A 9,708-nucleotide genomic window follows, 5' to 3' on the forward strand; every position below is an offset into this window, starting at 1 on the left:
AAACTGACATACCTGGGAGGTTTTTTATTGTTGTTTTCTGTGGGGGGTTTTGTTTTTGTTTTTGCATACTGGGGATTGAACCCAGGGGCACTCTACCTCCCAGCTACATCCCAGCCCTTTTTATTTTTTTTTATTTTGAGACAGGGTCTTGCTTGATTGTCAGGGCTCAAACTTGTGATTCTCCTGCCTCAGCCTCCAGAGTTGATGGGATTGCAGGAGTGCCTTACCACACCCAGCTAGTATTCTTCATTCTATGACAGGATTCCATTAAATAGCCAGATCACATGGATTTGCTTAAAATCTATCCATGTTTTTACACTTAAAGTTCAAACAAATGTGATAGCCATTGATATTGTTCACCAAATACCTCCATTCTCCACTGACCAGGCACCTGACAAGACAATACTTTCTGGCTTCCTATGACAGATGGAGTCACAGCTCCAGCCCATAAGTTGTGAACAGAAAGGACATGCATCACTTCCAGTATGAGATTTTTATTTATTTATTTATTTATTTGGTACTAGGGATCAAATCCAGGGGCACTCTGCCACTGAACTACATCCTTAGTCCTTTTTTTTTTTTTTTAATTTTGAGGCAGGGTCTCACTAAATTGCTTAGGCCCTTCCTAAGTTTCTGAGACTGGTGACACACAATCCTCCTGCCTCAGCCTCCCAAGTCACTAGGTTTACAGTCATACACTACCACGACCAGCTAGTCCAAGAGTTGACTGCCAGCACAAGACCATTTGAAATACTCTTTTCCTCTACTATCAATACTGACAGCATTCAAAATAATGAGTGTTCTGCCAGCTCAGTTTCTGAGTGTCTCTGATGGGAGCCTTCCTGTTGGCCAGCACTAAACATGCAGCACAATGAGGAAACAACCTTCACCATTTCAAGCCACTGAGCTTGGGGGTTGTTTGTTATTGACCCATAACCCAGCCTATCCTGACTTGTTCACTATTTATTTAAGAGAGAAAAATTGTGCATTTGTATGATCCCACAAATGCAGAGAGTCCCTAGAATGGAGCTGATGTCCTGGGATGCCTGTGTGAAGAAAACCTCAGGACTGATGCTTCTGGAGGAATCATTAAGTTGTTTCACATTTCATTTATATTGATCAGCACCAATTGAGCTGTAAATTTAATCATTTTATCTGGTGGATAGTGATTCTGTCCAGAAAGATCATCTCTTTTTATAGTTAACTCAATACTGCAGCAGGATAATGTCATGTTAAATACTGTCCCTCTGTGCTTGAAAAGAAAAAGGCACTTCCCAGATGCCAGGGTGAATGGAGAAGATGTGTCAGAGATGGGATGATGTTGTATCAGATCACTCCAGGGACCAGAAAGCTGGAAGTTGCCTCCCATGGCCAAAACAAGTGTGGTCAGTCAGGATCCCAACCAGAATCTCCTGACCTGGTGTGATGTTCACAGAGAAGAGGAAGCTCTGGAGAAACTGCTGTCCTGGATTGTTCCTTGTTCAGCTCAAAGAAATTGCACCTCAAACACTAAGGAATGAGTGCTTAAGTCAGTCTCCTGGGCACTGAGCACTTCCAGGAAGGAAGCAGTGGATGGGGCTAGGTAAGTTCCTGGAAAAGGGAGCTTCATTCCCCACCTGTACACCAACAACAGAAGCAAATGGAACTCAGATGGAGACTGAGGCCATGGGGGAAACCAAAGCAAATTCTCCTGGCCCTGGGCTCCTGTGGGGCACTTGCCAGCACCCCTGCTGGTTCAGAGCCCTGAACACAGGAAGACAAAGTGAAGTGTACACCTACAAATTCACAATGCAGATAGTGGGCTTGGGCTCTCTGGGGTCCCTCATGACACACTCCAAGAATGAAGACAAAACATTGGTAACCTGCAATGAGTTTTATGAAATGCATACAAACCAGAAGAGGGGAGCACCTGCCAAAACTGGAAAATGTGACATTGGACTCACTACCCAAAGTGTCTTTTCCTTTCAATTTTGGTTTCAGCCCAGGCAGACATGGGATGGGGTCTTCTATTTGAAAAGAATACTCCATGGGTTATGAGGCACTCTGGTCCCAGCCTGTGAGGACCACGGGATCTACTTGAAGAGACTGTGAAACTGTAGGTTCGCATTGCAAGGGCCAGGAGGTAGGAGGGGAACCACAGGCTGAACCACAAGGTAGAGGGCAACAGGAAAGGTAAGGAGGGCAAGACAGCTATGCTGGAGGAAGCAAGCCACACCCCATATCCCATGGCGGTACCCCTACATTCTGCAGTCCTGGTGAGGACGCCCCCTGGTTTACAGCACCCAGGTGGTCAACCCACCTGTGTCCTTCAGGCAGCCACCAACATTTAAAATCATAGCTTTGGTGGGTAGGACAGTAATTCTTAGTTTGACAGGAGGTGATATGACCAGAGGCAGTAGCATTGTGAACTTCAGTTCTATCTCAACCTCACATTCCTAATTACACTTCTGACCCAGAAAAAAAGAAGTAGGGGCAACTCTAACTGATCCAAGACTGCCCTTGGTGGGAATACAACAAACCGAGCTACTTGTGAGATGCTGAGTTTGCAGCTAAGGGGCTTCTGAGGCTGATGGGTAAAAAGACAGTTGTTGCTTATTTTTGTATCACTTCTCTCTGTGGAACCCTCCCCACCTTAATCGACCATGGGCATCTCTTTTGCCAGTGTTTCAGAGCGTGCAAGCTCTGCTTTACCTGAATACATGTAGCAACAAGTTTGGTGCATCTTTCTGCCCTGTGCATGCACTTGAACATGCTCAGCAGGCTGCTGCTTTAGAATACAAAGATTTGTTTTTCCTCCTTTGATTTCCCACACAGCTGAATGTCCCAGCATATGGGGAAACTTCAGCCAACCTGGACACCCAAACTTTGCACAGCTACCACTTCTCAGAGCTCCCTGCTGCCATAAGCCCAGAGGAACCAGCACAACCCATTAGGCATAAGAATAATACCCTTTACCTCATCCCAGGAGCCCTGGAAATGCAAGAAAAACCCATGACCTTTATGAAGGACCCACCCCATTTTGTGACTGCAGACACAACATGAGGTAAAGTCTAGAAACACCACCAGAGGTGACCCCTTTTAAATGAAAAAGACCCAGGGAGCACCAAAAATATATTTCAAGTCATAGAAAACATGACTTCACACCAAGTCTAATCCGCCATCAACTAGCAAAAACCCAGAGAAGTTCAGATTTGCTCTCTGCACTCGATTGTTCCAAAAGGGGAAATGATAAGTAGAGTCTTAGCAGAAAACAGAGATGATATCTGGTAGATTTGAAGTTAAATGAGCCCAAAGAATGTTAACTATAAAATTAAAGATGAATAACTCTGCATCATAACTAAGAGCATTTGGTTGTCAAAAGCCACCATAAATAAAGTGAAAAGAGATTTATAAAATATAACCAACAAAGGACTGGTATCAAGGATGTACAAAGAGCTGGGCATGGTGGTTTAGGCCTGTAATCCCAGCTGCTTGGGAGGCTGAGGCAGGAGGATGGCAAGTTCAAAGCCAACCTCAGCAACTTAGTGAGGCCTTAAGCAACTCAGCAAGATCCTGTCTCAAAAAAAAAAGCAGAGTGGGGGAATGGCTGGGGATATGACTCAGTGGTTAAGCTGGTTAAGCACCCCTGTGTTCAATCCCCAGTACCAAAAAAAAAAAATGGATATACAAAGAATCAGTAAGTAAAGCACAAACAAAAGAAGGGTAAAATGGACAAAAGACAAGAACCACCATATCATGGAAGAGAAACTATGACCAGTCAATTTATAAAATGTCTCAATAGAAACAAATTAAAATCAAATAGAAATTTGCCTCAATAGAAATAAAGGCAAACCAAAACCACAATGATTATGCCTACTCAATTACCGAAAATTTAAAAATCTGATGATGCCAAATATTGGAGAGGATATGGATCCACAAGATTGCTTACACGTATTGATTGTGGGAATGTTAATTGGTAAATTCTCATCAGAAAACACTTTGGCACTAACTCTCAAAGTTGGACATTCATTAACACTGTGGCCCAGGGAATCCACTCCTCAGTGGCAAAAACTCTTGGTTATGCACATCAGGGAGCATGTAAAGAAAACCTCACGGCAGCCCCTTCACATAGCCTGGAAACACACAAATCCTCATGAACAGGAGAGTGGACGAATATGTTGTAGACTATTCTTATGGTGGAATATTACACAAAAGCCAAAGTGAGTAAACTATAAGCAACAAGTAACCAAATGGTGAATCTATTAGTAGAAAAAAGAAAGTTCCAAAAGATTACATAAAGCATAATACTGTTTTAATAAAAAGTTAAAATGGAACCAAACTCAATAGATATATAGAGAATGAAAAGAAGGCAGGATAAAGATGGATGGACGGGTGGATGGATGGATGGATGGATGGATGAATGGATGTATGGATGAACGGATGGACGGATGGATGGACAGACAGACAGACAGATGGACGGGTAGATGGCTAGATAGATGCATGAGATTAAGACTATCTAAAAAAGGAAGCAAAGAAGTGAGTGAAAAATATAGATCTAGGACTCTGGTTACATGGTGTGGGAAAGCAGAGAGATGGGGTGAATGGGGAACCCACAGATGAATGACCATGATTATCAAGATCTTAGTTTTCAAATTGAGTGGTGCATAAGGAAACTTATAGCATTATCCAAAATGAATACATGAAGGGGATTATCTCAGTGGCAGAGCACTTACCTAGCATGTCCAAGGCCCTCAGTTCAATTCCCAGTACAAAAAAAAAAAAAAAATGAATGAATGATGTCATTGCAGAATAGCAATGACCACATATCATCAACAAGAACAGTGATTAATGGATTCTGTGCAGATAACCTTAAAAACTAAGGAAGAAAAACAAGATAGATTCCGATCAGGGATTATTAAAACAAAAACAGGGTAACAACTTTCTCTGACCACAGCCTCCAAAACAAATTTACATCTAACTCCATCTCCCACACAGAAGGTTGAAAACTGGTGGTTGACAAAGCATATCAGGCCCACGTTCTGGCTTCTCTTGAAAAAAAATTGGACTACATGGCCATACAGGGTCCACATTCCTATTTGGTGACAATGGGTGGGGACTGAGCAATAGCTGCTCCCTGAGATAGAAGACCATCTCCATTGCCCATCAGACTGCTGCATGCAGGCACACAATCTCTGAGCACCTGTGGGCATGAGAGTTTGCACTCAGAAGGTTTGTGACCAGTCTCCTGCCTTTGCCCTCAGCAGCTTCCGCCAGTTGTGGTCACCCTAACAGCACCAAAAGACCTTGCAGTCATTCAGAATACTCCTCAAAGAAGACTGAAGCAAAAGAAGTTTTAGGGTTAATCACAATCCCATTCCTGAAACAGGTAATTGATGTTTTCAAATAACAGGTATCCAGTTTTCCATTTAAGAACGCAGCAACAAAGTTAAATTGGATTGCAGATGACCTGAGTTTTCTTTTCCTTGAAAACATTGATTTTGCGTGTGTGTGTATGTATGTGTGTGTGTGTATGTGTGCTTTTTTTTGTTGTCGTTTGTAAATTACAATATACAAATTTTCTTCTTTGGAAGAAAGTCTGCAATGTTGCTACAACACTCTGCTAACAGACTTTTATCTACATAACCAATTAATTTCCTACTTGCAGCTAAACATGCTCCTACTCCCTCAATACCAAAAACCTTGGTGAGTATTGGTGGAGCTCCCCTTCACTGACCCAGCCCTAAAAACCTCAATAGTAAAACTTGCTCCGGGCTGGGGAGATAGCTCAGTTGGTAGAGTGCTTGCCTTGCAAGCACAAGGCCCTGGGTTCAATCCCCAGCACCGCAAAAAAAAAAAAAAAAAAAAAAAAAAGTAAAACTTGCTCCTTCTTCCCACCGCCCCCCAAAAGCTTCTCCAAACTAGAAACTAATGAATTGGTGCTTTTAACTAAGGTAGACCACAGCCACTTTTCAGAACGTTAATTCCCATAAAATGGGATGTCAGTTTTACAGGCGAGGCTCTCCTTTATCAGCGAAAACTGATTCCATCTGACTGATTAATTGTCCTTAGAACTGTCAAAGGCTTCCAGACTAAGGGTGATGGCTGGGGAGGAGACAGCCATGCAGTGTTGCAATGTGGGGGCACTCCTGTGCAAGGGAAGCCAGGAGATTACAAATGCACAAATAATTAATTCAAATCAATACAGCGAGGGGTTCAGGCTGAGAGACATTCAATTATGTTGTTCAAAGAGAAGATGCTGATCTTCAGCTAGTCCTCTCCATGCTGCAAATAATACAGCATTTTTAATTTTGTGCAGCAGGGATGTTAATCTTTTGCCGTGTAATCCAGTCCTTGGGGAGCGCCATAAATATGTGGCACTGTGTGCGTGAGGCTCCCTGTGGAGGGCACTCAATCAACCCAGCTCTGGCTTTCCTGCCTGTCTTTTTATGTCAATCTCTCAACACTCAATTAGGAAATATATGATAGGCTAATAGAGGATGGATGGATGGATGGATGGATGGATGGACGGATGGGGATAGAGGTAGGAACAGAAATAGAAAATTTCAGATTGTCAGAACACACCCCCACCATAAACAGTTTATGACTTCTGGATTTTACCTGAGCCAATAGCACAAATAAATCCCCAGGGACTTATTCACCTCTCAAAAAGGATTCACTTTAGAATTCTTTTAAATAGCAAGTTCCCATACCATGTTTAAAATAGGATTTGAATTCCAATTTTATTATACAGACAAAGGAAGTACACACACATGAATAAAGATTTGGAAAGCTATACACCAATGTGTTAAAAGTTTATGTCTCCATGCAGGGAGGACTTATGGACTTTAACACTTGAATGAGCTCCTATTTTTCTATAATGAGTGCTTATTACTTCTGTAATACGATTTTTAAAATAAAATACTTTTAATTTTATAAAAGAAAATTTCACCAAGGGAAAAAAATCTATAGTTTGTAAAGACATAACTTTCAACCTGTTCTCAGAAGAACACTGATTCTATGAAAAGAGACTGTCCAGGAACCTGATGGCTTCAGGTTCAGCTCCCCAGGGGGTGGGGGAGTGAGGAGAGGAAGACTGAGTGTGGAGGCCCTGAACAGATGTCTTAGGTGGGGAGTTTGAGGCACATCTGGGGCAGGTGACCTCTACCACACCCCACCACCCCAAAAGATGCCCCAAGAATAGAGGGGTAGAAACTAGGATCAGGGAAAGAAATGTGAGGTATCATGGGGACCATGGATCCACAAGGTTTTGCAGAGCCTGGACATAAACTATAACTCTGTAGACAGGCATGTACAAGGAGGAGAAATTAATGGCTACAATGAACTCTCCTCTCCAACCCATAAAGGAACTGGTACTCTATCGAGAGGAATGAACATGCCCACAGTTAACTGGAATTCAAACCAGACTGTGGTAAACAGTCATGAGTTAAAGGTACCCAGGGGGAGAAATAATTGTGATGGGGTCCTTGAGAGTCTAGGAGATAGCAGAGGCTCATCAAACATTGGTGGAGTTGAGCTGAAGAGGCATTTGAGCTGGGCCTTCAGAGGCCACCCTCCTCTTCCTGATCTTGGAGAGTCTGATGAAATACAGACACAACTAGATTTCCCCTAAAACCAGAGCTGTCACTTGGGGGAAAAAAAAAAAAAAAACAGTGCTTTTTCACAAGTAGCTGCCACCAGAAGTGGCAGCCTTATTGGATCTCTTTCAGAGATGTATTGAGATGTGGAAACAAAAGCCAGTGAGTCTTGGGTTGCCTAAGCCAAAGGAAGCCTGTGAACCCCTCATGAACACAGATAAACCTCTGGACAAGGGCTGTGACATACTGCATATGCCGAACGTTGAGTCAGCTGCAGAGAGTGGCGCGTCTGAGCAATCCGGTGCCTGGCAGAGAAGGCGTTGCGCTGCGTGAATCAGAGGGCACCTGTCATGATGGAGACAGATGCTGGGGGTGAGGCAGGCATGCCACAAATCAAAAATAACAAGGAAAACTCCGGTCAAAGAAAACTACAGAAATGTCAGCTCTTACCTTCGCCAGAGTCAGGCTGTTCTGTGCCCAGAGACTCACCCAAGACAACAGAAACAGAACTGCTGCGTGGAGATTTTGCAAATGAATAGGAAGCTCCAAGTCCAAAGGATGCATTCCTTGACCATGTAGAAAAGTAAAATCAGTCAGAAAAATGAGAAATGTGACATTCACCTGGCCCACCACCAACTTTTATGAGACAGGCACTAAGAAAAGGATCTATCAAGCAGGAAATATTTTAACAACTGTTTTTTTATTGAAGAGATGTATGGTGTTTGCCGTGCTGCAGTGTACAGTCTTGACAAAATAGAAATCACAGAAAAATTTCATAAAGCCATAGAGAGAGTTAAGAGATTTTTGTCCTTGCTTCTTACTATGAATAAAGTTCTCACATGCTCAATTCATTCTGCTGGTAAAAATAAAAAGGGGAATTTTAACTGGAAGACCAAATGTAAATGACCCTGAGATGATGACTCAGGCATTCCAATTTGGGGCATCTACTGTGTTCCCACAGTCTGGGTTACTTTGGCACTGAGGATACAGAGATGTGACCTTTAGGTGTGTTGTGACTTTTTATGCCACATATGACATCCCCTCAGCCCTCTCTGACTTCAACCACTCTGTAGTGGAAATTTCCAGACTAATGACTGAAGCTCCTGTAAGAGAGATTACTCAAGGGTGTGCCCTATGCCTCTCTGCTTTTCCCCTCAGGGCTTTCTGTAAGCCACAAAGCCTGTTCTGCTCAAGAAGGGGCACAGCAGAAGTGTCTGGGGCTGAGCTGTGCCCCGGGAATCCTGGAAGGTGGCCGCCCTGCCTCCCCATCCTCAAGAGGAACACTCCTGCATGGCCGCGTGCAGCTGAGCTCCTGATTCTCACAGCAGTCACCTACATAACACATCCTTTATTGGCTCTTTTTCCAGACTCACCCTCTGTTCTCCCTCCCTCTTTCTGGAACCATCCCCATATAAATCACTTCCTCCTAAGCCCTTGCTCCAGGACACAGGTCTCTGCTGTTTTTAAAAGTCCAGATTTTATTGTTCCTTCTTCATGACATAAACTGGGCATTTACTTCGGGAATTACCATGCCTTTTTGGTGTGTGCAGTTGTGGGAGGTAGATCAATGAGGGAGCCAAAGGGACCAATGGTCCCTCCCTTCCTCACCCTCTGAGAAGTCCCAGGGACAAACACTGACAAAGGTTTAAGCTACCAAGGCCCCCTAAAGAGAGTAATGCAAGGGTGAGAAGAACACCTTGCAACAATTCCCAAGTGGCAGTAGCTTGAGTTTAGCAGATGTCCTTCCTGTGTAGTCTTGGCTGTGGCTTCTTTGACCTGGTTCACTCAGCTGCCTTAGTGCCATCTACCTCTTATGGGCCCCTGACACTGCATCCTTCACCAAGAGGTTCTCCCCAACTGCAGATAGAGTCAGATTCTTTTAATGCCACCACAGATTCCAGCTGGCATAATTACCTGGGATCTTTAGGCAAGATTCCTGGAACTAAAGGGTAAAATTTCAGCTTATTCCTCAGGATGGGACTGGAACCAGGATATAAAAGCCATCTACTACAATCTGAATGTTTTATGTCCACAAAATCCATGTGTGGAAATTCTAGCCCTCAAATTGATGGTATTAAGAGGAGGGGACTCTGGGAGCAGACTAGGTCATGAGGGTTCTCCTGGGACTAGTGCC

This window comes from Sciurus carolinensis, chromosome 16 (assembly GCF_902686445.1).
Source record: "Sciurus carolinensis chromosome 16, mSciCar1.2, whole genome shotgun sequence".
NCBI classification, from domain to species: domain Eukaryota; kingdom Metazoa; phylum Chordata; class Mammalia; order Rodentia; family Sciuridae; genus Sciurus; species Sciurus carolinensis.